This window comes from Choristoneura fumiferana, chromosome 22 (genome assembly GCF_025370935.1).
Source record: "Choristoneura fumiferana chromosome 22, NRCan_CFum_1, whole genome shotgun sequence".
Lineage (NCBI taxonomy): Eukaryota > Metazoa > Arthropoda > Insecta > Lepidoptera > Tortricidae > Choristoneura > Choristoneura fumiferana.
The window spans coordinates 3,497,956-3,504,071 of record NC_133493.1 but is presented as its reverse complement, the minus strand read 5'-3'; the positions used below and the strand labels follow the sequence as shown (position 1 = coordinate 3,504,071).

At 38.6% G+C, this 6,116-nt stretch overlaps 1 protein-coding gene across 1 annotated transcript in view; it reads left to right on the top strand.

Moving 5' to 3' along the window:
- The window catches only part of LOC141440176 (cell adhesion molecule Dscam1-like), a 267,224-nt gene that overhangs the window by 81,422 nt on the left and 179,686 nt on the right, over positions 1-6,116 (top strand). The window lies entirely within an intron of this gene.

The window sequence follows — 6,116 nt, the reverse complement described above, 5'->3', positions numbered from 1 at the left end:
GCTCAAAGAGATAACGCCCCTGTGAGAGACGGACGGACAGACAGCGGAGTCTCAGTATTAGGATCCCGTTGGCACCTTTTGAGTACGGAACCCAAAAAATGCACAGGTACTGTTTCAGACAATCTCAATTCCTTCCTCTCGCCTACGATCTAATTGCATCATCATTACCATACGTGGGTAGGTACAATCAACTGTGAGTTCACCGACCCCGGCTCAAATCAGCGCCCTACCACGGAGTGCAAAATTCGAAGTTCGCATCTTGCCGTCCCGCTGACTCTAATATTTAATACGAGAGTGAGAGAGACGGTATGATACGATATCGAAAATACAAACTGAGACATGGATGCACGGAAAAACCAGAAAAAGAGACCAGCGCTGGGAATCGAACCTAGGTCCTCAGCAATCCGTGCTGCGTGCTATAACCCCTACACCACCGCTGCACAGGAATCTAGACACGATTTTTTCCTATGCATACATATCTCAGGTTGCTTATTTCTACTACGCTACTTATGCAGCAGCACTAGCGACATCTATGTTCCGCTCTCATCGAGAGACGTCACACTCTTTCGGAACCAACCGCTCACCCAGACAAGAGATGTCGCTACTAAGCAATCAAATTATGATTGGTTTTAAGGAGTCTTTTTGTATTTTTTATTTGAACTCCAAATTTGTTACTTTTACGGGTATCCCGTGAAACCATATCGATTTTCGATATGATATATGGTATGATACGAACTTCGATTTTCGAATTTCGTGGTAGCCCCTCAGCGAACTCATTATCGGCACAATCAGATGACGTGAAGTCATTACCGGTGAGACAATGGCAGGCGATGATTTCGGTGACGAGTATGTGTAATTGTATGGGGCCTATACAAAGACCTTTGACGAATCAAAAGATACTGACTGTTCGTGGTGGATTCATTTGTTAAATTGACTGTGTATCCGTGCATCGTTGCTCCCAACAGACGACTGATTTAGAAAGACAGAAAAAGAATGAAAGATAAAGAAAATTTTTTAACAAAAAAGTAAAACCGACTCCAAAAAAATATTTTCAAGGATTTGTAGTCGGTTCCGTTTTTCGTTATTTTTTTATTTTTTTGGAGTCGGTTTACTTTTTTTTTTAAAAAATCTTTATTTCTCACGTTTTAGTTTCGTAGCCAAAGTACATCTCACAACGATTCCATGAAGCCCAAACACGGCTTAGTTACGTTGTTTTATAACAGTTCCGTTGCCTACCTTCCGGCTGCAGCATCAGATCAGTTCTGAAGAATCATTAACTTAAAGCTGCTTCTTAGTCGCTTATCTAGGTATATTATTAATGATCGTTTATAGACGAGCGAGCTTTACTTAGCTTTGACGAGTTCCATTGTCATCTACGGTCTTCTTCATCAGGTCCATTTTATCAAATGATACTTTCTGAATGTAAATGCTTATTAATGCTAAAAATGCCAAAATCGCCATAGGTGTGCCTATAAAATTTGAGGTTTGCCCTCGATTTCCCTAGGATCCCATCATCAGATCTTGACTGGTGACAATGGGACCGCCTCAGAAGAGTACCCTTTGGAATAAAAAAAGAATTTTGAAAATCGGTACACAATTTATTGACTGAATAATCGGCGAACATACATAAAAAAATAATACAAACATTGGAACATAAGAACCTCCTCCTTTTTTGAAGTCGGTTATAAATGATTATTTGCCAACAGTACGAGTACAACAATAAAAACAAAATTAAATTTGATTTCGTTACAACCCCGTTATCAAGCGGGCAGTTTGGGGCTACCTAACATTATTGATGTGCTAATTCAATAAAAAAACAGGCGCAAGTTCTCAAGCGCCGCAAATTTTCTTCTCTTTTAAAGAACTATGAGTTTGCGGCACTCGCAGTGGAGACAATGGGTCCCTGGTCGGCTGACATGTGGGCCTTCATGGGGCCTTGTCGTCCTGGCTGATAGAGACCTCAGGAGACCCCAGAGCTGGCGCTTACCTCTCCCAGCGCATTTCTCTGACTGTACAGAGAGGTAATGCCGCCGCCAGTGTGCTGGGGTCTATGCCGCAGGAGGGCCTCTTAGATGATGTTTTCTTTTATAGTTAGGTATATTTATGTAGTTTATGTATTTTGTTTCCTATCATATTGTCTCTTGCGTTGTGAATAAAATGATCTTAAATATAATATATTTAAAACACTTTTTTAACTGAGTTCTCACATGCGTTTTGGAGCTCCATACATAGCTACAACGGTGAGACTTAGTTTGTATTGCGCATTACTAATGTTAGGCAGCCCACAAGCAAAGAACTGTCCACTTGAAAGGGGGGGGGGCACAGTTGTCCCAATACTGGTGTCCTGATACTACCAAAAAAAATTGATCAACTCGTGTAGCCCTTATAAGTATTCTTTTTTGACTGGTTATACAGCAATCTTAAGTTTGAATACTTAAAAATATCTGTCACATAGATATAACTATCAGATACTTATCAGAGTTGTTAAGTAGATCCTATCTTCAACTGACAGCCCGGGTCACAGCGCGTCACTTAGTGCGAACGGGTTCCATTTCCGCTCGATTTCCCGTTGTCTAGTACAGGCGTGGCGTATTTTAATCTTTTATTAACATGCTTTTCATTGTTCTACTTCACTTTATTCTATACTAGCTGTTGGCCGCGATTCCGTCCGCGTCGAATTCATTTATCGCTATCCCGCGCGAAATACGCAATTTTCCGAGTTAAAACTATCCTTTCTCCTTCCTCGGGATGCAAACTGTCGGTATAACGAATTTATTAACCCCCGTTGCATGTGTATAAGTTTTGACCGCTATGTATCTGTCTGTGGCACCGTAGCTCTTAAACGGGTTAACCGATTTGAATGCGGTATTTTTTACTTGAAAGCAGGGTCTCTCTCTAGCTATGGTTCTTAGCTTAGCTTAGTTCAGCCGTTTTTGAGATATTGAACTTTGAAGTGACAAAGTCGGGGTTATCCATACAAAAGATCACAATTGTAGCATTTCCTTTAACAGTTATATTTATAATAAACTAGCTGATGACCGCTTCTCCCCCGGTGTAGTTTTCTTTTTTTATTTTCTAAATCTTCTTTTATAAGAACCTTCTCCTGACAATAGCAAACACAACAAAAAAGTATTAGCGAAATCGGTCCAGCCGTTCACGCGTGATGCCACCAAGGGAAATAGGTATTCATCATTTTTTATATTTTAAAAACACAATAACAGTTCCCAACTATAATTCACGACCTTAATCAACGGCCAAATTAATCTAGCGGACAGCTAAAGTTTGGGCAACCCTGGCGACTCGATAATTGCCCAAGTTTGAGAGCCACAGGCTTACGTAAATAACGTTGTTGGCAAGTTTATTTTGAGTTATTTCGAATATCCTTTAATTAGGCTTTGTCTCATGTATTTTCCAGCTATAATTGTGGCATTCTGTGACTTCATCCTTTACCTACTGTCGTTTTTAAACCCCGATGCAAACAAAGGGGTCTGTCTGTCTGTGGCATCGAAGCTCTCAAATGGATGGACTGATTTCGATGATTTTTTTTATAACCTACGTGAAAGAGAGTTTTCACTTCTCATGCTCGTAAAGTTCGTGTTTATGCTGGATCTATCCGACATAAAATGACTTTTTATGCTCTAGTGCATAAAGTAAAATTATCGTCTAAGACCAACGTAATCAGGTGTCACCGGCCACAAACAAAAAGTTTCTACATTATTATTTTTCATAATTATTAATTTATATTATAACTAAAAATCAATCAAAACTAAAAATATATAATTATATAATAATGCATGAATGAAAAACGAAAAGTGCATAGAAAGTGTATAATTGTTTCCACTGTGAACTAAGTGAAACTCGAGTATTTAACCCATTTTCCCCTTTACGTGTTTATCCACCCTCGTCGTACTGGCTCGGGTGGCTATATGAACGTCTTAGGTAAAATGGCACGTTTTAAGCTCTTGTTGTACAATTTACTATTTCTTGCTTAATTTACTTTGTTATGCTAGCTTTTCTATTTAAGATAACCTGTTATTATATATTTGTCTTTGAAAAATCTTTTCAAAAATGCTAGTAGTATAAAACTAACCTAACCAACAAAAAGTTAGATAAGACTTTGTCACTTCAAAGTTCAATATCTCAAAAACGGCCGAACCGATTTCGATAAAACATGTCTAAGAACCATCGCTAGAAAACCTGTTTTCAAATATAAAATAAAAAACGGCCAAAAGCGTGTCGGACACGCCCAAAATAGGGTTCCGTAGCCATTACGAAACAATTAAGTAATATTTTTCTAAGGATTTCGTATTTTATACAGAATCCTTCCAAGTTTAGGTATATTTTATACCTTAGGCTGCTATTTACTCAAAAACTACTAATAATTCTCAAGCAAACTTAACCGTTATAGTTTTCCTTGAAAGTTTGGTATACTTACTACCATCTTGATTTTTTTCAAATTTTTCCACTCACCGTTTTAGATTTTAGAGGGGGGGACGCTCGATTTTAATGAAAATTTGCAATTTAAAGTTGAATATTTCGCGAACAAATCAAGGAATCAAAAAATCGTTTTAGCAACCTTCTAATGGTTTTAAAAGACCTATCCAACGATACCCCACACAATAGGGTTGGATGAGAAAAAAAAATCACCCCCACTTTACGACTATGGGAGATACACTAAAAAAAATTTTTTGAATTTTTAATTGTAACATTTTGTCGGCATAGTTTACTTATATATCCGTGCAAAATTACAGCTTTCTAGCATTGATAGTCCCTGCACAAAGCCGCGGATGGACAGACAGACAGACAGACATGGCGAAGCTATAAGGGTTCCGTTTTTGCCATTTTGGCTCCGGAACCCTAAAAACCGCATTAATTTCGGTTCACCCGTTTAAGAGCTACGGTGCCACAGACAGACACACAGACTTACATAGCGATCAAACTTATAACACCCCTCTTTTTGCTTCAGTGGTTAAAAAAGTGACATGGGAAAGAGCTCATTGCGGTCTACTTGCAGCATTAAACGTTTTGATTTTTTATCTCAGTTTTATGTAAAAAAACAATAATGTGAACACGTAAGTTAGAGAAGTTTTTCGCGTCATGTGGCTCATGTTATTTTACAATAAGATTCTAGAATTAAGAAAAAAAAACCGGCCAAGTGCGAGTCGAACTCGCGCACCGAGGGTTCCGTACAAACATGTAGGTAACTTTAAAATTATTAAAAATATTTTTATAATATGGTGTAACTAAAAATTTACGGTTTTCGCAATTCTCGACGTTGCTTCGTACCAAATTTCAAGATTCTGAGTTAACGGGAAGTACCCTGTAGATTTTGATTCCCTTGCGAGTTTCGAAAATTTGCAAAAAATTTGCAGCATAAACGGCTGTATCTTTTGATTGCGTTGGTTTAGAAATTTATTTTTTTCACAGCTCCAAGGGACAGTAGACTTGAGTATTTGATATAAATTTCAGCTTGATACCTCCACGCGTTCCTGAGAAGAAAGGTCTTGACAGACGGACGGACGGACGGACAACAAAATGATCCTATAAGGGTTCCGTTTTTTCCTTTCGAGGAACGGAACCCTAATTAACTAGACTTTGACCATGTGACACCCCCCTGGCTAAAGTTGGCTCCGCCCTTGAAACTTACACTAGAAGCTAGGATTGGAATACATTCGGCGCTCGATAAGAGCCGAGGATTCGCTTTTTAAATGTCTCTCGATTGAGACCGGCTTACGCAGATATATGGGGGGATTTTGTCGAGCGCGGGTTAAGAGGGTTTACTATTTGGTGGGGGTTTGTGAGAGATTTTGAGCCGTTAGCTAAATAAGTTCTTGTTAAAAAAGCCAACTTTTGTTTAGCCATCGTTTTAGTTCATTTTTTTAACATAATACACACAGGTCACTTGTTAAGAGTCAAGGTACCGACATGTTTCGAACCAATCCGTTCCTTATGAAAAGTGAGTAAATATTGACGTATGTAGCGTATGTGGCAGGCAGTTTTAATTTAAACCCTTTTATCTTGGCCCTCCGTTACCACACTTGTGTAATAACTACGTCTGTGAAACTTATATGTTTTTGCATGCAGAACCCGCCTACCTGTATTTCCACATAAAATTA